The 23,257-nt window shown below is 43.0% G+C and overlaps 1 protein-coding gene and 1 long non-coding RNA gene across 2 annotated transcripts in view; one reads left to right on the top strand and one right to left on the bottom strand.

The window, feature by feature from the left end:
• Positions 1-23,257, top strand: part of CPE (carboxypeptidase E) — a 120,683-nt gene that overhangs the window by 69,836 nt on the left and 27,590 nt on the right. The window lies entirely within an intron of this gene.
• On the bottom strand, positions 14,936-20,972 carry LOC138843585 (uncharacterized). The gene is made up of 2 exons (XR_011378525.1): positions 20,893-20,972; positions 14,936-16,465 (listed from the first exon to the last, which is right to left on the bottom strand). It is a non-coding gene; the product is annotated as an uncharacterized lncRNA (long non-coding RNA).

Consider the following 23,257-nt stretch of genomic DNA (forward strand, 5'->3'; position numbering starts at 1 on the left):
ATTTGGAGTCTCGGTCAAATTTTTAAACTGTACCATTAGAAATAAGTCCATAGGGATGTATGCAGAACTATACAGCTTTACAGTTACAAACTTCATAAACCTCATACTCATAACTTTAGGAACATGGTGATTCTTCCCACTCTGCCCACCCTTCCACCCATATTCCCACCTCTCTTCCTCCTCCCTCTCTTATTCCCACTCTTATTTTTGACTGAGATCTATTTTCAATTGACTTTAAATATATATATATATGTTTAACTCTATGTTAAATAAATAGTTCAACAAATAGTATAAAAAAACTATTCATCAACAGTCAAAACAAGGGCTGTTCAAGTTACTGCTTTACAAAGTGTCAGTTTCACTTCTACAGATTGACTTTTAAGTGCTCTATTAGTTATCACAGGTCAGGGAGAATATATGGTATTTGTCCCTTCGGGACTGGCTTATATCACTAAGTATGATGTTTTCCAGATTCATTCATTTTTTTTTTTGAAAATGACTGGATTTCTTTTTTTTTTTTTTTTTTTTTTACCACTGTGTAGTATTCTATGGTGTACCTGTTCCATAATTTCTTTATCTAGTCTTCAGTTGACAGGCGTTATGGTTGATTCCATGTCTTAGCTATTGTAAATTGAGCTGCAATAAACATGGGGGTGCAGATAACTTGTTCATTTGCTGATTTCATTTCCCTTGGGTAAATTCCAAGAAGATGGATGGCTGGGTCATATGGTAGGTCTATATTCATATTTCTGAGGTATTTCTCCACACTGTCTTCCACAATGGCTTTACCAGTTAACATTCCCACCAACAGTGGATTAGGGTACCTTTTCCCCCACATCCTTGACAGCATTTGTTGTTTGTTGATTTCTGTATGAGAGCCATTCTAACTGGGGTGATGTGAAACCTCATTGTGGTTTTGATTTGCATTTCCCTTACGGCTAGTTATCTCTTCATATGTCTGTTGGCCATTTGGATTTCCTCTTCCGAAAATTGTCTGTTTAAGTCCTTTGCCCATTTCTTTTTTTTTTTTTTTTTTTTATTTTTTATTTATTTATTTTTTTTTTTGACAGGCAGAGTGGACAGTGAGAGAGAGAGACAGAGAGAGAAAGGTCTTCCTTTGCCGTTGGTTCACCCTCCAATGGCCGCCGCTGCAGCCGGCGCACCGCGCTGATCCGATGGCAGGAGCCAGGATCCAGGTGCTTTTCCTGGTCTCCCATGGGGTGCAGGGCCCAAGCACCTGGGCCATCCTCCACTGCACTCCCTGGCCATAGCAGAGAGCTGGCCTGGAAGAGGGGCAACCGGGACAGAATCCGGCGCCCCGACCGGGACTAGAACCCGGTGTGCCGGCGCCGCAAGGTGGAGGATTAGCCTATTGAGCCACGGCGCCGGCCTTGCCCATTTCTTAACTGGGTTATTTGTTTTATTGTTGTTGAGTTTCTTGATCTCTTTATATATTCTGGTTATTAATCCTTTATCAGTTGCATAGTTTGCAAATAATTTCTCTCGATCTTTTGGTTGCCTCTTCACTTTCCCGAGTGTTTCTTTTGCATACAGAAGCTTTTCAAATTGATATGATCCCATTTATTAATTTTGGCTTTGATTGCTTGTGCTTCTGGGGTCTTTTCCAAGAAGTGTTTTGCCTGTGCCAATATCTTGCAGGGTTTCTCTGATGTTCTCTAATAATTTGATGGTGTTTGGTCATAGAGTTAGATCTTTAATCCATGTTGAATGGCATTTCTCTTGTGCACATTTTAGAATCTTATTTGTTTTACTGTGGGGAGTTTGATTACAGTGTGTCATGGTGAAGATCTTTTCTGGTCATGTCTATTAGGAGTTCTATGTGCTTCCTTTACTTGGATGCCCTTTATTTCTCCAAATTAGGGAAGTTTTCTGTTATTATTTCACTAAAAAGGCCTTCTAATCATTTCTCACTTTCTACACCTTCAGGAACTCCTAGGACCCGTATATTGGGTCATTTGATAGTATCCTCTAGATTCCTACAGTGTTGTTTATTTTCTAGTTTCTTCTTCTTGTTTTTCATGTAACTGTATAATTTCCTGCATGTGTCTTCTGTGTTGGATAATTCTTTCTTCTGCTTCATTGATTCTGTTGTTAAGGCTTTCCACTTCATTTTGTATTGGTTCTATTGAATTTTTCATTTCTAGTATTTCATTTTGATTTCTCCTTTTTAAAAAAACTTTTTATTTATTTGACAGGTAGAGTTATAGACAGTGAAAGAGAGAGGCAGAGAGAAAGGTCTTCCTTTCGTTGGTTCACTCCCCAAGTGGCAGCTGTGCTGATCCAAAGCCAGGAGCCAGGTGCTTCCTCCTGGTCTCCCATGCGGGTGTGGGGCCCAAGCACTTAGGCCATCCTCCACTGCCCTCCATCCTCCCCTGCCCTCCCGGTGCCACAGCAGAGAGCTGGACTGGAAGAGGAGCAACCTTGACTAGAACCTGGCACCCATATGGGATGCCAACACTGCAGGCAGAAGATTAACCAAGTGAGCCATGGTGCCGGCCCCTTGATTTCTCTTAAAGATCTGAATTTTGGGGCTGGCGCCATGGCTCACTAGGCTAATCCTCTGCCTGTGGTGCCGGCACCCCAGGTTCTAGTCCTGGATGGGGCGTCGGATTCTGTCCTGGTTGCTCCTCTTCCAGTCCAGCTCTCTGCTGTGGCCTGGGAAGGCAGTGGAGGATGGCCCAGGTCCTTGGGCCCTGCACCCGCATGGGAGACCAGGAGAAGTACCTGGCTCCTGGCTTCGGATCGGCACAGCACTCCGGCAGCAGCGCGCCAGCCATAGCAGCCATTTGGGGGGTGAACCAACGGAAGGAAGACCTTTCCCTCTGTCTCTCTCTCTCACTGTCTAAAAAAAATCTGAATTTTGTGGGAGAAATTTTCTTTCGTATCAAGTAAGGATTTCATTAGTCTGTGCATTTGCTTCTGATTACTTCTAAGTAATCCTATGATCAATGTTTTGAATTCCATTGCTGCTGTTTCTTCAATCTTCATCTTCACAATCTGATATTGAAGTGTTGTATTGTTTTGGGGGCATCATGTTGTTTTCCATATTCTTGTTTCTTGAATTGGTGCATTTATTATTTGGCATTTGTGGAGATACTCGTTGGTTTCTTCTTTGTTTTTTTTTTTTTTTTCGCTGTGACAGGTTTTATCTTTGGATTATGCCTCTGTGAATTAGTGGAGTGGTTTTTCTTTCTTTTTTTATAGTGAATACCTAGAGGCTTGAGGTGGGTTTGGCCAGGGAGCTCTGTTTGGGGCTCCAGGGTGAAGGCAGTGTCTAAGGTGACACACCCAAGTGGGCCTGGTAAATCTCCTCTTTTTTTCTAACTTTTATCAGAGGGGAGGTTTGTTCTGCTCTGTTGGCATAAACTCTGCTCAACCCCTCTCCTCAAAGGAGACCAGTGCCTGGATGCTACCCCCAGTGGGTAGAATATTCATCTGCACTGCCACAAGGACCACACAAAGGATCTGTGCAATCCTTGGTGGGAGCACAGATTCTGCAGCAATGTCCCTCACCAGGAAACCAGGGAGCTCTGAGCATGTGGAGCCTCCCACAGTGACTGCCCAAAGCCCCAGCCACACCCTGAGCCCTCCCACGCAGCCTCAGTGTTTTCACAGTCCTGGCACGCAAGCCTCCCACAGTCACAAGCACCCAGTCCCTTGTTAGTTCACCCCACCAGACTCAGGAGTTTTCCACTTGTCTGGCTGCTGGACACAGACAGAAGCTGGCACAGCTGTTACTTATGTCCAAAATGGCACCCGCTGTCTATCAGCTTGTTATGGGGACAGCATTGCAGGGTGATCAGGTGGAGAGAAACGTGTCCCCCCTTTTTTTCTCCTCTAGTTTGGCAGTTACATTATCTCCCACAGGGCTCCAAGCTGGATTCCCTCCATGCTCTTCCTGCAGCTTTATTGCCAGTGGTTTGGGCTGCTACAGTCTGGTCTCACCTCACTTTCCAATGCTGGTGTGGAAGCTCTTGGCTGCTGGGGTCCTGAGCTGTGGGTATCTACGCCCTCCACTGTGTTACTCCAATTTGTGTTATTTCCTCTCCTGTTTTCTCCCTAACTTTTCCCTGACACTGCACGCCATGTTTTTAAAAACTATAGCAGTAGGCTCCCTCCTTACTCCTCCACCTTAATCCAATCTCCCAGTCCTTGTATTTTTTTTTTAAAGATTTATTTATTTATTTGAAAGACAGAGTTACAGAGAGAGAAGTAGAGACAGAGAAAGAGGTCTTCCATCTACTGGTTCACTCCCCAATTGGCTGCAATAGCTGGTGCTGCGCCAATCTGAAGCCAGGAGCTTCTTCCAGGTCTCTCACATGGGTGCAGGGGCCCAAGGACTTGGGCCATCTTCTACTGCTATCCCAGACCATAGCAGAGAGCTGGATCAGAAGAGGATCAGCCGGGACTAGAACTGGCACCCATATGGGATGCCGGCGCTTCAGGCCAGGGTGTTAACATGCAGCGTCACAGCACCAGCCCCAGTATTTTAAAAGCCTGAGTGTTAGGACAGACGCTGTGGTGTAGTGGGTTAAGCTGCTTTCTGCAGTACTGGCATCCCACATGGGCACTGGTTTGAGTCCCGGCTGCTCCACTTCCCATCCAGCTCCCTGCTAATGTGCCTGGGAAGGCAGCAGAAATGGCCCAAGTGCTTGGGCCCCTGCACCCACGTGGGAGACCCAGAAGAAGCTCCTGACTCCTGGCTTTAGGATGGTCCAGACCTGGCTGTTGCAGGTCATTTGGGGAGTGAAGCAGTGGATGGAAGTGCACGCGCGCTCTCTCTCTCTTTCTCTCTAACTCTGCCTTCACATAAATAAATCTTAAAAAAACAAAAACCAAGTGTTGTTTTGAGAGGTGTCTGATTTGTAGTCACGAAGAGGCTCAAGCCTTCAGACAATCTGCCTCGTAGAATTCTGACTTAGAAAAAGGGGAATAATGGGAAATATTTGATTTTGCTCATTGAAGTTGCTTTTGGATAAATGGTCTAGCATCCTATTTGGAAAAACCAACCAGGCAACCCACCAACCCACCCAATATTAACAACAACAATAGTACAAACAAACAAACCCCACATTTTTTGGTAGTTGCCAAAAAATGACCTTAGGTTGAACCAAGTGTAAAATTTGGTAAGGCAGCAAAAAGCTCATGTGAAAGGAGATGGGAGGTAGAAGAGGAGGGACAAAGGGTGGAATTAACTGAGGGACGGATAATAGACCATGTCTTGGTTGTTTATAATTTTGACTTATAAATCAACAGAAATTCACTTCCTAGTTAAATTGCTAGATATAAATTATTCATAGAACAGCCATCTGTGCTTTCTACTGCTAATTTATCCACATAAAAGAAACAATATGTTGTGGCAGAAGTCTGTTGGAGCAATTTTTGTAAAATGTGACTCATATCACTTTAAAGATTTCCTGCAGTTTCAAACTTTCATCTCTGTGACAAGAGATTCTTTCTGTGTTTCTTACACATCAGATGTCAGAAAGACTAGTGATAAAAGCAAGATACCGTTACTAAGGAGATGCTGTGTGTTTTCAATTGCTGCTAGAAATTTCTATATTTGAAAAGATTGAGGTTGGGGCAGCAGTTTGATCAGAAAAGAGGAGCAGCTGACATCAAATCTAGGTAGTATCAATAGAAGAAAGAGTAAGAGGGGGTAGCTGTTTTGTGTGCAGTGACTAATATGCTGCTTGGGACACCAACAACCCATAGCTAAGTTCCTGGTTTGGGTCTTGGCTCCTCTGCTTAGTTCCAGCTTCTTGCTAATGTGTGCCCTTGGCGGCAGCAGGGTATTTGGGTCTCTGCTATCCACATGGGAGAGCTGAACTGACTTCTGGGTTCCTGTCTTCAGCCTGGCTGAGCCCTGACTGTTGCATTTGAGGAATGATCTAGAGGATGGAAGATCTCTCTGTCTCTCTTCCTTTCAAATAAAATGAAAACAAATAACAAACATTTTTAAAAAGAATAAGAAAATCTTCTGGATAAAAGATTGTTGAAGGTGATAGGGGAACCTATGGAAATATGAGGGGGACTAAAGCACTCCCCAGATTAACTCATTAACCCAACGAGTGAGCAAAATGCAAGTCACTTGCTTATAGGGTTTACTTCTCTGATTTTCAGATTTTTAAAATTTTAACACCTTGCTCAAGGCCTGTCATTTGTATAATGCAGTTATTCAGTTATGCTTGCACAGCTTCATGTAAGACTTCTATACCACCATTCTTGCTCACGGACGTGTGTGTGTTTTCTGTTTCCACTCTCTACGAATCTCCTCCATGTTTTCAACATACTGTGAAACCTTTAATCAAAAGGCTCCCAGCGTTCTGCCAGTGGGGAATCCCTGGGAGGCAGGGAGAATGGTGGTTTTGAAGTTTGTCTTCATCTTCACAGAAAATAACTGTGTCTCTTTAATAATCTAGAAGTTAGCCGGCGCCGCGGCTCAGTAGGCTAATCCTCCGCCTAGCGGCGCCGGCACACCGGGTTCTAGTCCCGGTCGGGGCGCCGGATTCTGTCCCGGTTGCCCCTCTTCCAGGCCAGCCCTCTGCTGTGGCCAGGGAGTGCAGTGGAGGATGGCCCAGGTGCTTGGGCCCTGCACCCCATGGGAGACCAGGAAAAGCACCTGGCTCCTGGCTCCTGCCATCGGATCAGCGCGGTGCGCCGGCCGCAGCGCGCCGGCCGCGGCGGCCATTGGAGGGTGAACCAACGGCAAAGGAAGACCTTTCTCTCTGTCTCTCTCTCTCACTGTCCACTCTGCCTGTCAAAAAATAAAAAAAAATAAAAAAAAAAATAAAAAAAAAGAAGTTAGATCAGTATAGGTGTTCACAACATAGAAATGTATACGAGGTATTCATTTGCAGCAGAAATTAACCCAAAAAAAGCTTCAGAATCCCCCCAATGATTCACTCCGTACTTTTAAGCTATGATTTCTAGAGCAGTGTCCTGATTTTCAGGGTTTGGAGAAATGCCACTTGATGTCATGATTCTTGTGAGCATCGTGGGAATAAACAAGAGTAAACTTCTGTAATAATGTGTGTATTTAAGCCGTGTCCACTTTATAAGACTTCCTCCCTATACGCTCCCCGCTGAGCCACATGTGAGCGTCCAGGCTGCAAGAACTCTAAGGAGTCAGCTGGAAAATGCGACTGCTGCTGCTGTCTCTGTGATCTGGAAATATTTTCCTTGCAGAGTCTCCCTCCGTGATATATGAGGCACTGATGGGAGGCATCAGCCAGGCACTGGCTGATGAGCACTGGAAGGTTCCCTCCAAGACTTGGGCCTTCTCTGTTGGCTGGACACACGGATGTGCTCCTTCTTTCATGTACGACATCAGCAAATCTCATTAGGACATAAATCTTATGCATTCAGCTCTGACAACCTCATCCCAATAATAAAAGAATAAAATGCTACAGCAGGATGTCACTGGGTGGTGAACTCATCAGTGCAAACACACATCCAAAGGGTAACAAAGAGGGGGACAAGGGACTGAGACATCTCTGACTGTGCCCCTGAACCTTGCTGCCAGATGCCCCGTGTTGCTAGGTAACCACATGTCCTTCTGTGCAGAGGATGGTCCAGGCTATACCTATTTCCTGCATCTCAGAACACCGAGACCCTTTATGCTCTCACGAGTCCTGCTTTGCTTGGTAATCTGGTGAATAGTAAAGTTGTTTTCAATGACTCAGCATAAAGAAACTTTGGGGATTGTGGATGTAGAAGAGGTGGCTCGTATGTATCTCCTTAACGCAGAGGCCAGCTTGGCAGCACTTGGCGGCCTTGGCACTCCGGTGATGTAGCTCCATTTTGCTACAGGAGGGGGCCATGAATCGAATGTTCTGCTGCAGCTGCCTCTGGAGCAGGTGCAGTCCTTGAGTTTTTGGAACTCTCTCAAGCCAGCCTGTAGGCCAGGTAACCCCATTTTCCTAGTAGTGTTCTAGAACCAATAATGATGACTCTCACAGTGGGGCATTTTCCCATGCCATCTCAGTTTGAGTTTCTTCCAATTACTTATTCCATCATATTTGGGCTTTCCTTTATAACTCCTCTTATTTTGCGTTTTCTCTGAGGCCGTTGACAATTTTGGGCCATCGTTTGAGGATGTGTGGGCATTTTGACCAGACCAAAATGACCACTGTTGCTCCAGTTTTAATGTTGCGGCCCTAGATTGTGAATGCAGATGCATTTCAGGTAACCCCTGTCAATGCTTCTCATCATGATTGGTCATCTCTTCCACTGATAATGGAGAGTAAGGAAGGCATTCCATATTTTCTATAAAAGACACCATTCATTTTGTAATTCCTGTTGATTAAATAGCATTTATAGTTTGGCAGTCTCTTCTGATTTTTCCCCTAAGGAAAGTTGTTTCTTACAGCAAAACAATGAGTTTTCTTTCCAAAATGTAATTGCAGCTCATGCTGGTGTGCCCACAGTGCTACTTCCAAATTTCCTACTGAAATTCCTCAAACTTGACTCTCACACAGACAATTTGTATAAAAGTGCTAAATTCCAAATTTCCAGATTATAACAAAAAAATGCATAAACATAAAGGGTTAGAACTGTGGCAGCCACATGCATCTGTTTAAATTACTTGAAATTAAATGTAACTAAAAATCCAGTCCCTTGGTCACACTGGCGGCATCGCAAGTACTCAAATGTCAAAGATACAGAAAATGGACACCCTTGAACAAAGCTCTAGTGGGCAGTGATGGTGTTGAGGAACAGGCAGACTTTGTAAAAATATTCTTGTATCATTCTGGTGAAAATGCAAGTGAGGCAACCTTCAGTGTGCCCCAATTGTGATGCTGTGTCATTGTCATCACAACTCTGGGAGAGTCCTTTGGGTCACCATGAGGAGGAACAGTGAAACCTTGAAGTTGTGTGGCCAACCCAGAATGCAGAGCCCAAGAGCTGGAAGGCTTTGTTTCAAGAAAGTAAGATCCAGGTCTATGTTGACATGGTTGGCCCTGTTGTAACCCTGGGGCCTGGCCCACCAAAGATACTCAAGGCCAATTAAAAGGGCCTGGCTAGAAAAACATGAGCATCCCTGGGGTTTAGATCATTTTGGGGGCTCCTTGGGGATCATAAGAAGGAGCAAGCAATAGAAATTAGCGGTGTTGTCAACAGAAAAGCCGGCACAAGGAACACAGTAAATTCCATTCTCAGTGGCTCCTCTCTTCTTCTCTCCCTTCCCCTCCTCCAATCCCAATGCCGTTTCAAATAGCTAATTTTATTGGGCATTTATTTATTAAGTAAATCTATTATTTAATACATGACTTCAATAAATATTTAGTAAATAAAATTCAATCTTTAATAAATAAATTTAAGATCGATTAAATGCCAGCCACTATTCTAAGTTCTTTTAGTAGGTTTAAAAAAAATCTTCCCCAAACTCTATTTTATTAACTTCTTAAGGCTACCATAACAAATACCGTAGACTGGGTGGCTTAAACAACAGGAGTTTATTTTCTTACAGTTCTGGAGTTTAAGGTCAAGGTGTTGGCAGGTCTGGTTTCTCCTGGGGGCTCTCTTTTTGGTTTGTGGACAGCTGCCCTCTGTCTGCATCCCTACATCTTTTCTCTGTGCCTGGGCATCACTTTCTGTGTTCCAATTTCCTCATCCTTTAAAAGCTCCAGTCAGATTGGTTTAACACCCCTCTGGACAGCATCACTGTATGTTGATTACATGTTTAACAGCCTTCTCACCGGATATAGTCACGTTTTGAGGAACTATGGGTTAGGGTTTTGCTATCATACTCATTTGTCTTCTCCCAACACAAAATGTGTTGAAAACCTAATTACCTGGCTTGCTAACATAGGGGCCTTTGGGCAGTGATTGGATCATGAGGGTGGAGCCCTTTTGAGTGGGGTTAGTGGTCTTACAAAGGAGACCCCAGAGAGCTTCTTTGCCTCTACCATGATGTGGTGACATGGCTAGAGAGCACCAATTGTAAACCAGAAGGGGGACCCTCAGCCAACACCGAATCTGCTAGTGCTTTGATCTGGGCCGTGAGTAGTGAATGTGTGCTGTTTATAAGCTACCCCAAATATGGTATATGGTGATAGCAGCCTGGCTGGACACAGAGAGTCTTCAACTGGGACATTCTGTGGGCTCTCCACTCATAACACCTGTAAAGAAGCTATGACCCTGAGTCACATTAGAGTTGAAGAAGCTGAGGATACATGGCTTGCCCAGAGTTTCACAGCCAGCAAGTGTTGGGAGGCAGTTAGAAATCTGACCTGCCTGATGTCAGAACTTGGATTTTTAACCACCAGGAGAGGTACTGGACTTTCTGTTGATAGCACCTTTGGGTTTGAAGCTAATTAGGAGCAGATACAGCCACACTGAGGTGGCAAACTGGGGGTGGCGACGGCCAAATGGGGCATGGAGACAGCCATTGTTGCCACTGGTTCCACTGTCCTTCATTGGACTTGACCCTCCTAAGCCCCAAAGTTCCTGCTACCCCAGGCTTAGCCTCTCTCCTTGGCCTCTTTGCCCCCCAGTTTTCTCTGCAGAGGGAGACTTCTCGTAAGGGGAGGGCTGCATCCTGTGCTGTGGCAAGGTTCTCTTGTTGCAGAACTGCATTCCTCAAAATTGGAAGTTGAATGCTTTCCATACTTTGGGTTCTTGTTTAATAATGATAAGAAAAACGTATCCAGACTTCCATATCTATGGCCCTGTTTCCTTTTTTAATAGTATATAAATTTGTTTTATTTCTCTCTTTGTTTCTTAGGCATGACAGAGTTATTCTATTGTTTTGTATTATTCATATTATTTATCTTTTATACTGTTTTTCATAATTCTTAATAATATTAATTTTTTTCTTTTAGCTTTTTAAATCTTTGCTCCTATCTTCTTTTGGCTGATTTTGGTATTTTCCTTGAACTTGAAAAAAATAAAAGACACAACAGAAAAGTTAACAGCTTTTAAAAATAGTACTAACAATAAATTATATATAGAAGTGGAAAAATGTTCTTTCACAATTGTATAACTAGAAATAGACTTAACAAAAAAGGTGCAACTCCTATGTGAAGAAAGATGTATGTTATTGACAGAACTTGAATAAATGGAAATTGAATTCAGAAGACTTAAAATTTGTGAAAACAGAAATTCTACAAAAATTGATATTTTCATTTAATGAGATTCCATAGGCTTATGTGTTTTTGAAATGAAAAAGATTATTTCATCTTCGTTTGAAATAACGAATGTATAGGAATTATGGAGAAGATAACAGAAAAATTTCTTACATTGAATTACTAGTCCCACCAGCTATGAAAATCTAATTTCAGGGCTGGTGCTGTGATGTAGAAGGTTAATAAGCTGCCACCTGCCTTGTTGGCATCCCATATAGGCGTCGGTTCAAGTCCCAGCAGCTCCACTTCTAATCCAGCTGCCTGCTAATGTGCCTGGGAAAGTAGTGGCAGATGGCCCAAGTGCTTGGGCCCCTGCACCCATGTAGGAGACCCCAAAGAAGCTCCTGGCTCCTGGCTTTGGACTGGCCCAGCTCCTGCAATTGTAGCCATTTGGGAAGTAAACCAGCAGATGGAAGACTCATTCTCCCCCGGCCCCGGCCCCGCCCCGTGTATTTCTGCCTTTCAAATAAATAAATATATCTCTTTCTTAAAAGAATAAGTGCAGATTGACTTTTTGATTTCCGCATAGGAGGGCGAATATGCAGTACTTGTCTTTCTGTGTCTGTATTATTTCACTTAATGCAGTGAGCTCCAGTTTCATCCACTTCGTTGCAGATGTCAGAATTCCATTCTTTTTGATAGCTCAGCAATATTCTACTGTGTGCGTCTGTCACATTGTCATTACCCACCCATCCCTGGTAGACACCCAGGTCGACTCCTTATCTCGGCTGTGGTGAGTCATACTGCAGAGGACGTGCTTGTGCTGGTACCGGTTCCTTTCTTCTTCTTCTTCTTCTTTTTTTTTTTTTTTTGCTATTTATTTATTATTTAAAAAGGATTTATTTATTTTTTTATTTAGTAAATATAAATTTCCAAAGTAGAGTTTATGGATTACATTGGCTCCCCCCCCCATAATTTCCCTCCCACTCGCACCCCTCCCATCTCCCGCTCCCTCTCCCATTCCATTCACATCAAGATACATTTTCAATTATCTTTATATACAGAAGATCAATTCAGTATATATTAAGTAAAGATTTCATCAGTTTGCAGCTGGTACCTGTTTCTTACACGAATTTCATTTCCTTCAGATATATAACCAGAAGAGGTAAAGCTGTTTTAGGGAACTCCATGCTGTTTTCTATAATGATTTACTAATTTACATTCCTACCCACAGAGTACAAAGGCCCACTTTTCTCACACACTCACCAGCACTTGTTAGTTTTTGTCTTTTTCTGATATTAGCTATTCCAGCAGGAACGAAATTACACCTAGCTTTGTTTTGCATTTCCTTGTGGCTAGTGGTATTAAGCATTTTTGCATATATTTGTGGGCCACTGATATTTCTTCTTTTGGGAAATATTTGTATCTTTTGCCCATTTCTTCTTTTATTTTATTTACTTATTTTAAAATGTATTTGAAAGGCAGAATGGCAGACAGAGAGGAAGGTAAATAGATCTTCAATCTCCTCCCCAATCATCTTCAACAGCCAGGGCTGGGCAGGGTACAGCCAGGATCCAGGAACTCCATCCAGGTCTCCCACATGGGTGGCAGGGACTGAACCATTACCTGCTGCCTCCCATGGCGCACAGTATTGTCAGGAAGCTGGATTGGAAGCAGAGGTGGGACTTCATCCCAGGCACTCAATATGGGATTCAGAGGGCCCAAGCCATGGCTTAACCTGCTGCTCTCAATGCCCGTCTCCTTTTGCTCATTTCTGAACTGGATTTTTTATTTTTGTTGTTATTTGAGTTTATTATATATTCTGGATATTAATCCTTTGTCAGGTGACTAATTTGCAACTGTTTTCTTTCTGTCAGTTGTCTCTGTTGATTTTTAAAAAAAGATTTATTTATTTATTTGAAAGAATTATAGAATGGGAGAACAGAGAGAGAGAGAGAGAGAGAGAGAAATCTTCCATCCACTGGTTTACTCCCCAGGTAGCTGCAACAGCCAGGACTGAGCCAGACCAAATTCAGGAGCCAGGAGTCTCTTTAGGGTCTCCCACCTGGGTGGCAAGAACACAAATACTTGGGCCATCTTCTGTTACTTTTCCCAAGCCATTAGCAGGGAACTGGACTGGAAGGGAGGCAGCCGGGATATGCACTGGTACCCATATGTGATGCCGGCATTGCAGGCAAAGGCTTTATTGGCTATGCCACATCTCTGGCTCCCAGTCTGTTTTTACTTTGCTGTGAAACTTCTTAGTTTTATATAATCACGTTTGTCTACTTTTCGCTTTTGTTGCCTTTGCTTTTAGGGGTCTCATTCAATAAGTTGTTTGGCATTTTGAAGTGTTTCTCTTGTTCTCTTCTAGTATTTCCATAGTTTCAGGTCTGATATTTAAGTCTTTGATTCATTTTGAGTTGATTATAGTATGGGATATACTATACATAGAAAGAGATGGGGGTCAGGCCGGCGCTGCGGCTCACTGGGCTAATCCTCCACCTGCGGCGCTGGCACCCTGGGTTCTAGTCCCGGTTGGGGCGCCAGATTCTGTCCTGGTTGCTCCTCTTCCAGGCCAGCTCTCTGCTGTGGCCAGGGAGTGCAGTGGAGGATGGCCCAGGTGCTTGGGCCCTGCACCCCATGGGAGACCAGGAAAAGCACCTGGCTCCTGGCTTCGGATCAGTGCAGCGCTGGCCGTGGCGGCCATTTGGGGGGTGAACCAATGGAAGGAAGACCTTTCTCTCTGTCTCTCTCTCTCACTGTCTAACTCTGCCTGTCAATAAAAAAAAAAAAAAAAGATTATTTTGGTGCAAAAATTTTTGAAATCCTTGTATAATTTTTCATAACATGAATTTTCCATGAAATTCTTGAAGGGACATTGTTGGAAGAAAATACAGCATTTCTTAATCTTGAAATTGAAATACATGGTGAAAGTATCTATACAGATAGAACTATATAGGCTTTTGTTTATGTTTGTTTGGCTTGGCTTTATGCAAGTTCACGTGGAATTTTTCTCATCATTTTAAATACGTTGTTTTTAAAGGTTTTATTTATCTCCATTTTATTTGAAAGAAAGAGATAAACAGAGAGAGAGAGATCTTCCATCTGCTGGTTCATTCCTCAAATGCCTGCAACAGCCTGGGCCAGGCTGAAACCAGGAGCCAAAAACTCAATCCAGGTTTCCTATGTTGGTAGTAGGGACCCAACTGAACCATCATCTACTGCCTCCTAGAGTTCACATTAACTGGAAGTTAGATTGACAGCAGAGGGGTGGGACGTGAACCTGGTACTCTGATATGAGTTGTGACTGTCCCAAGAGATGACTTACCTGCTGCACCAAATGGCCTCCCCAGAAAATAAATTCTTTTCTCTTGCTAAGCTTTGGGTATGGTTATTTATCTTTTTCTGAGTTGTTAAGCCATTAGAAAATCTTTTCAAATAAGACTGATATTTTCAATGATTTTTATCATCAAGTTTGAAAGCAGACAGTTCTTTGTTTTTTTGTTTTGTTTTGTTTTGTTTTTGTTTTTGTTTTTTTCACAAAGAAATGTTTCAGTAAGGATCTTTTTGACAAGGTATCTTAAGCCATCCAGGTTGGAATCTTATATGGTTTTAAAAGAATCTCAACCGCCATAATCCAAAAGCTGCACCTATGAAATTTATATTCATTAAATAAAAGTTTTCTAGGCTGGCGCCGAGGCTCACTAGGCTAATCCTCTGCCTGCGGTGCCAGCACCCCAGGTTCTAGTCCCGGTTGGGGCTCTGGATTCTGTCCCAGTTGCTCCTCTTCCAGTCTAGCTCTCTGTTGTTGCCCTGGAGTGCAGTGGAGGATGGCCCAAGTGCTTGGGCCCTGCACCCACATGGGAGACCAGGAGAAGCACCTGGCTCTTGGCTTCCGATCAGCGCAGTGTGCTGGCCATGGCAGCCATTTGGGGGGGTGAACCAACGGAAAAAGGAAGACCTTTCTTTCTCTCTCTTTCTCTCTCTCTCACTGTCTAACTCTGCCTGTCAAAAATAAATAAATAAATAAAAGTTTTCTAAAAAACAATCACAAACTTATTAGCAAAAACAATGACAATGTTCAGCATAAAATTTTATGTTGGTGTTAATGTTTACTTTGGAAGCACATGAAATTAAATATTAGTTAATATTTAGTAATATAGTAATTCTCTATTTCTTCATTGAAGTCAGGTGCCTTATATTTTATTTAGCAAAATATTTCAATATTTTAAATTTTGAATGGCTGTAGAATGTTTAAGTAATAGAGATCCATTAGTGGACCCCTAAGGGGAGGGACAGTTGGAACACAGTAGAAACTAATAAAAAGTATTGTATGTTCAGAAATCTCAGGTCTTTGTTAGGGGCTAAGTTTATCTGTTTAGTTATCTACTTGACCTTGTGGGAGATTTTGCCTTTCACGTTACTACTTTCTTCTCTTCATAGAAACAAATTTCTCTAAAGGTCTCATCATAGTCTCCAGAGAAATAAATGAGTAGCAGAAAATGGATGAGACTGAGTGGCAGATAAAATTAGAATAATTGCAGTCAGTAAAAATCTTGAAAGTACTTTAATGAGGAAGCCACAAACAAAATATGATACTGATACTCTATGAGGATCCATGATTACTCATAATTTATTCATAAGTGCATTAAAAATATAAAGCCATGCATAATTATTTAATGTATATTTAAAATTTAAATATAGAATTTAGAAATGAGATGAGCAAAACACTGCATTCTGAATAGTCTGGAGCATTTTAGGGTTATATTTCAGGAAACTCTATAATATTCTCCCTGCCTCGGATTTTATATGCATTAGCAGATACTGGTTTTGGTCATGCAGTTTGGCACACAGAATGAGTCTCAGATCTGAGGCCATTTAACTGCCCTGAAAATGATCCCATGTCACTTGAGTGCTTAAATTGGTTGGAATAACCAACCATAGGAGAAGAACTCAAGGCTTTGTGTTTTTTTTTTTTTACTATCTATTTAAGAGTAATATTCTGTCTCTCTCTCTCTCTCTGCTTCTCTGTAACTCTACCTTTCAAACCAACAAATAACTCTTTAAACACAATGCTCCAAGGATCTTCTGGGAAGAGATGGTTCACAGTGTTTACATTGTTGGTTTTGTCGCAGGTGGTTAACACTGTGACCTCTTTATCTGCTTGTTATAATGCATCTGTCCACGCTCTAACTGATGTTTTCCACCCACACAGGTTCTGATGACATCACTTTTACTCATCCTCTTATGTACTTAGTTTTGCATGGATGAGCTGTTCATTCGTGGGCACAGAGTTGGTTGGTAGCAATAGACGAGTGTTTTTCCACTGCTTTTGTAATCACGTCTTAGGTGACTGGTGAACTGTTTTCTCACTGTTTCAGAGAAAAGGAAAAAATGTCAGCTGACCTTTATTGAGAACTATTACATATAGCACCACCTTAGACACTTCAGTCCCAACAGTCAGTCAAACAGGAGTTGTAGGCCCTTCTCTGATAGAGTTAACGAGATGTTTCAGAGGTTGTCCTGTCAACTTTAGGGCGTGCCTCTTAGCTTTCTGCTTGTGGGGGAACTAAAGGCTTCCCAGCAGCCGTCTTTCTTTCCTTCTTTTTTTTTTTTTAAAGGATTTATTTATTTATTTGAAAGGCGGAGTTACAGAGAGACAGAAGCAGAGAGAGAGAGAAAGAAAGATCTCCATCTGCTGGTTCACTCCCCAGATGGCTGCAGTGGCTGGACTTGGGCTGATCCAAAGCCAGGAGCCAGGAGCTTCTTCCGGGTCTCCCACGTGGGTGCAGGGGCCCAAGGACTAGGGCCATCTTCTACTGCTTTCCCAGGCCACAGCAGAGAGCTGGATTGGAAGTGGAGCAGCCGGGACTCGAACCAGCGCCCATATGGGATGCCGTTGCTGCATGTGGCAGCTTTAGCTGCTAGGCCACAGCGCTGGCCCCCCTCACCGCCTCTCTGTCCTTCAATAGCTCTGAATGAAAGAGTCTGTGCTTCGGCTCTCCTGCATGCTCCCTCTCTGGACCTTCCAGTTCCTGATGCTGGTTTTGCCCTCTGGAGCTTTGCAGGATGAATCAAATCCTTTTCTGCACAGCCACCTTCAGCAACCTGAAGAACCTTCCACCTTAAGGAGCCTGATGCTGCCCACAAACCTTCCCAAGCTATGCAATGAACTCTTCATGGAAATGGCTCTGAAACACAACTCACAACCAAATATGCTAATGTCGGAATCAGCTGAGACCCGAGCCGGAATCACTGTGTATGAACCGGGTCCATTCACGCTGCCTTCTCCCCTTCCAGTGGCAGCTCATTTAGCTCTGCTTATTCTTCACCCCTTAGATAAGTCTTTACATTTTGTCTTATTTTGCTTGATAAGAATATTAATTAAAGACAGCAGAATCTGCTGAATTATCTAAAATAACTAGAAACAAATATTCTGACACCGTAAGCATTCTGATAAGCATTTGAAGTAGACAGTAGCTATTATAGTACTTTTAAAAAAATAATGCTTGGTCTTTCTGGATGGCTAATAGCTACAGAAAGATTTCAAGTTATGAAACTATCATTAAAACAATCTCTATCTTAGCTAATATATATATATATATTTTAAAACTGATCACTTGAGATTTTCTTAAATAAGTCAAAGTTCATCTTATTTTTCTTTTGCATCTAAAGGTGCTCATAGGCAGCTTCTCCTGGGATAGTAAAAACAATGCATTTCACATTACTAATCTTAAGTAACTAATTTCTTTGAATTTTTAGTTATTAATTTGTGTATAGACATAGAAATGACATTGTCTTTTCCATCTCAAAGATGATCTTTTGGGTCAACATTGTGGAGAAAACAAGAAATTTCGAATACCTGATAGTATTGCTGATAAACATTCCAGAAAAAAGTACTTAATAGGTTCAAGTAAAACTTCTTCATTGAATTTTTATAGCCGATTTTAGAGCAAAGGGTGATATGATCTGGCGAATCAGTAATTGCCAGAATAATTAGCTAAAACCAAAACAAATCTCTGAAGTCCTGTTGACCTTTGCTTCCCCCAGTAGAATTGATCATGGTGCAATGCTTTACAAAAACAGCTTTATAACTACACAAGAAAAAAGTAAAAGCGCAACCAAGCCAACCTCTTTTGATTCTTTCAGCATCAAGTGAAATATTTTTTAGAAAGTGGTATTGTAAAGGCTAGTCTAGCTCTATTTCTGTGCTTGAGAATTCCCCAGATTTTTGAGAACGTAGTTTCCCCTTTTGGAGAATCTGTGGTGAAACTGAAAGCTATTTATCCCAAGAGATTGTTTCCATGTGCAGTGGTGTGTTGGAGTAGACTTGTGCTGGCTTGTGAGAATCTATTTTTTCTTTTAAATTATTTTTGTTTGTTCATTTAATTTGAAAGGCAGAGACACACACACAGAGAGAAAGAGACAGGGAGAGTAAGCTGCCATTCACTGGTTCACTCCCCAGATGCCCACAACAGCCTGGGCTGAGCCAGGCCGAAGCCAGGCGCGGGGAGCTCACTCCAGATCTCCAGCATGGATGGATGGCAAGCACCCAAGTACTTCAGGCGACACCTGCTGCCTCCCAAGACGTGCATTAGCGCTGGAGCTGAGCAGGCACTCGAACCCAGGCCCTCCAGTGTGGAATGTGAGCATCTTAACTGCTAGGCCAAGTGCTTACTTCAGAACCTGTCCTTGACTTTCAGGAAATGTGTGAGCCAAGTGACCTCACGTTGGCAGTTCCAAATTGGCTATGGTTCGAGTATTCACACCATGGGAGCAGGCAGTGCTGCGAATCAGAACTGATTATTAAACATTTGCCAGTGTACACCACACTGTGTGGGTATTTGTAGTCAGTTCCCAGCATACTTTTTGTAAAGGCTCCAAATAGTTTGTTTAAAAAAAATTGAAGCTGTTTCTGTGAATAGTGGAACTGTGACAAATTGTTTACAAACTCGTGAGGCTGGAACTCTTGTTCTTTTTTTTTGATATCTCTTCAATCATAATCTTATTGTCATATATAAGAGAACATTCAACTTAGAGAAGTGGCTAATTTAAAATTAAAATTTCCAAAAATAATTCTGAAATATGTCTCTGCAGAATCGTTGTGTGCTGCATGCCATTTTGACTGCCCATTAAAAAAATATCAGATGCAGGCTTGGCCTCTGGCCTAGTGGTTAAGGTGCCTGAGTCCCACGCAGTGCGTCTGGGTTAAACACCGGGCTCTGCTGTTACTTTCAGCTTCCTGCTCGTGCAGATACCGGGAGGCAGCAGGTGACGGCTCGAGTAGGTGGACCCCCGACGTACACCTGGGAGATCTGGATTGAGTCTCAGCTCCTGGCTTTGGCGTTTGGGAAATGAACCAGCAGATGGGAACTCTTTTTCTATAGCTCTTTCAAGTAAATACCTAAAAGTCTTAAAAATAATATGAAAACTTCATTTTTAAAATGTTAATTTAGTTGCTTTAAAATATGATTCTGAAGGAAGGAGAGGAGAGAATATGATGCTTTTTTACATTGTAATTTCTTTTGCAACGATTTTTTGTTTTTCTTGGCTGTTTCTTGGTTTCTTTTCCCTCCTTCTCTATTTTTTCCTCATTTCTTCTGGAGAAAAGGAATCTATTTTTATAACCATGCCCAGCCTCTTCCATTGTTTATTTGACCCCTGGAGAGTGGCAGTTCCTTGAGGAATACGCTCAGCGTTTTAGGCTGCTCGGATGTGCTAAAACATGAGCCAGTTAATGACGTGCTTATTGACAAGTTCTAGGAAGCTTGCAGAGTTCAGTTTTCTGTGGGGCTGGTTCAGGGCTATAACAGATTAGAATGTCAAACAGATGGAAACAATTAGTTGCACTAATGTCTTAACCCCAGGTTTACCAGTGAGGGAGGAAGATCATTGAGTAAAAGGCCCGTCTGTTTCAGAGATGTTTCTGACTTGCTTGCATTTAGTGGTGCGTAAGTCAGATCAATTCAGCAGTAAGCTTCTTTGAATAGCCGTTCACTGTTTATTTCTCAATTTCATTGCTCATGTGCTTATCACGACGTTATTGAGAAATGGAGTTTTATTTGGGATCCTATTGCTACCTAGTACTATGTTTAGCATGAGTGGACTTCAAAAAGTACCGAAAAATGGAATTAAAAGAAAAGGGTTTTTTTTGCCAAAAACATTGAAATCCATACATATGAGGGTCTTCAAAAGTCCATTTAAAAATAAGTGTATCATGAAAAATGCCTTTATAGATTTCATAAATTTTTGCACCAAAGATAAACCTATATTTTATTTCGCAAAAGCTTTTTGAAGTTCCCTGGTATATTACTTGTGGCAGGAACATGTATTTTGAAAGTGCCAACAGCTTTGAGAATTGTGTAATTGGGGGCTGGCATTATGGCATAGTGAGTAAAGCCACCACCTGTGACATTGGCATCCCATACGGGCACCGATTTGTGCCATGGCTGCTCCACTTCCATTCCGCTCCCTGCTAGTAGCCTAGGAAAGCAGTGGAAGTTGGCCTGTGTTTGGGCCTCTGCACCCACATGGGAGATCTGAAAGAAGCTTCTAGCTCCAGCCTGGCCCAGTGCTGGCCTTTGTGGCCACCTGGGGAGTGAATGAGCAGTGGAAGACCTCCCTCTCCCTCTCCTCCTCTCCCACTCACCCCCTCCTCCTCTCACCGCCTCCTTCCCCCCTTCACCCTCTCTGTAACTCTGAGTTTCAAATAAAAAATAATATAAAGAAATAAATCTTTTTAAAAATTGCATAATCAGTGAGTTAAATATATACCTTCCAAATTTGTTAGGGTACTTACATTTTGACTAAAGCTTGATGTTGGAGGAAGAACATATCCATTTCAGTGTGAGACTCCTTTCTATTTTCAGAAAGAAAGATGGGGAAATTCTGTTACTAAAATCAAGTTCTTTCTTAAAATATCCTTAACCTACTTTTTTTTTTCTAAATGACGATGCCGTACTTCTTGCATAGAATTTCACAACTCACTTTCTTTTTTTTTTTTTTACAGGCAGAATGGACAGTGAGAGAGAGAGACAGAGAGAAAGGTCTTCCTTTTTCCGTTGGTTCACCCTCCAATGGCCCCTGCGGCTGGCGCACCGCCCTGATCCGAAGGCAGGAGCCAGGTGCTTATCCTGGTCTCCCATGTGGGTGCAGGGCCCAAGCACTTGGGCCATCCTCCACTGCACTCCCTGGCCACAGCAGAGAGCTGGCCTGGAAGAGGGGCAACCGGGACAGAATCCGGCGCCCTGACCGGGACTAGAACCTGGTGTGCTGGCGCCGCAGGTGGAGGATTAGCCTTGTGAGCCGCAGCGCCAGCCACAACTATTTGTTACCTCATTTTCCTTTAGCGATTTTTCCCTCTGGTGTTTTCTTGCCATATGGACGTCATTGAATGACTGACTCTAAGATTTAACAGCGGTCCTTGGGGCCAGCGCTGTGGTGTCGTGTGTAAAGCCGCTGCCCGCTATGCCGGCATCCCATATGAGTGCTGGTTCGAGTCCCAACTGCTCGAATTCCCATCCAGCTCTCTGCTATGGCCTGGGAAAGCAGTGGAAGATGGCCCAGGAGCTTGGGCTCCTGCACCCGCATGGGAGACCCGGAAGAAGCTCCTGGCTCCTGGCTTTGGATCAGCGCAGCTCTGCCCTTTGCAGCCATTTGGGGAGTGAACCAGTGGATGGAAGACCTCTCTCTCCCCCTCTCTGTAACTCTGACTTTCAAATAAATAAATCTTTAAAAAAAAAAAAAAAGAGCAGTCTTCAAAGCTAACTGATCAGTTGCTGTATTTAGTGTTTAGCCTGCCTGCTATGTCCAAGAGGAGAATATATTGGAAAAGGAGGTAGACTAAGCATTGGGCCAAATAATGGAGTGATATGGTCTCTTTCATGGTAAAGATGGACAACGGCCCATTTCTTCCAAGTTCAGCCTACTGAGTCCATAGACCTATGCATTAGGAGCTCTCTGATGTCTTTAAGCTATAAATTCTCTTTACCATTTGGGGACATTATTAGCTTGCCTTTGGCATTAAACTTTATCCACATGGATGTGGGTTTTTGGGGGTGTAAAATATGAGCTTTTTATTTTTATTTTTTAAATATTTATTTATTGGGACCAGCACTGTGGCATAGTAGGTTAAGCTTTTGCCTGTGGCACTGGCATGACATACGAGTGCTGGCTAAAGTCCTGGTTGTTCCTCTTCTGATCCAGTTCTTTGCTATGGCCTGGGAAAGCAATGGAAGATGGCCCACGTGCTTGGGCCCTGTACCCACATGGGAGACCTGGAAGAAGCTCCTGGCTCCTGGCTTCAGATCAGCCCAGCTGAGGCCACTGTGGCCATTTGGGGAATGAACCAGCAGATGGAAGATCTCCCTGTCTTTCTCTCTGTCTCTCTTAAACATTTGTTTATTTATCTGTCTGAAATCTCTGAAAAATTTATTTATTTGAGAGGTAGAGTTACAGACAGAGAGGGAAACACACACACACACACACACACACACACAGAATCTTCCATCGGCTGGTTCATCCTCTAGATGGCCATGTCTAGGGCTGGGCCAGGCTGTAGCCAGGAGCCAGGTGCTTCATCCGTATCATCCGTATTCCCATATGGGTGACAGGGACCCAAGTACTTGGACCATCTTACGCTGCTTTTCCCAGACCATTAGCAGGGAGCTAGATGGGAAGAGGAACAGCCAGGCCTTAAGCTGGTGGCCATGAGGGATGCCGTCGTCACAGGCAGTGGCCTTACACACTATGCCACAACACCAGCCCATGAGCATTTTATTTTTGAGGCGTCAGATGTTTCTCTTTCTTAAAGTAGAGGTCTTTTATTGGATCATGGTAATACCACACATCAGCTCCTACCGGGATCTGGTTTCTGTAGCTGGACAACGCTTAGCTCCTACCGGGATCTGGTTTCTGTAGCTGGACAACGCTTAGCTCCTACCGGGATCTGGTTTCTGAAGCTGGACAATGCTTAGCTCCTACCGGGATCTGGTTTCTGAAGCTGGACAATGCTTAGCTTCCATTTGTCAGCGTGCTGAACTGTTCTTTCTCCAGAGATGCCATCCACACGCGCTGACATCCTTGTTGCTAACCTCTGTGGCTTGCTGCTTCGATGCAGCTGAATTTGAAGCCAGGTCAATGTCATTCCCTTCAAGGGCTAGCTC

Source organism: Oryctolagus cuniculus, chromosome 8 (genome assembly GCF_964237555.1).
Source record: "Oryctolagus cuniculus chromosome 8, mOryCun1.1, whole genome shotgun sequence".
Classification (NCBI taxonomy): domain Eukaryota; kingdom Metazoa; phylum Chordata; class Mammalia; order Lagomorpha; family Leporidae; genus Oryctolagus; species Oryctolagus cuniculus.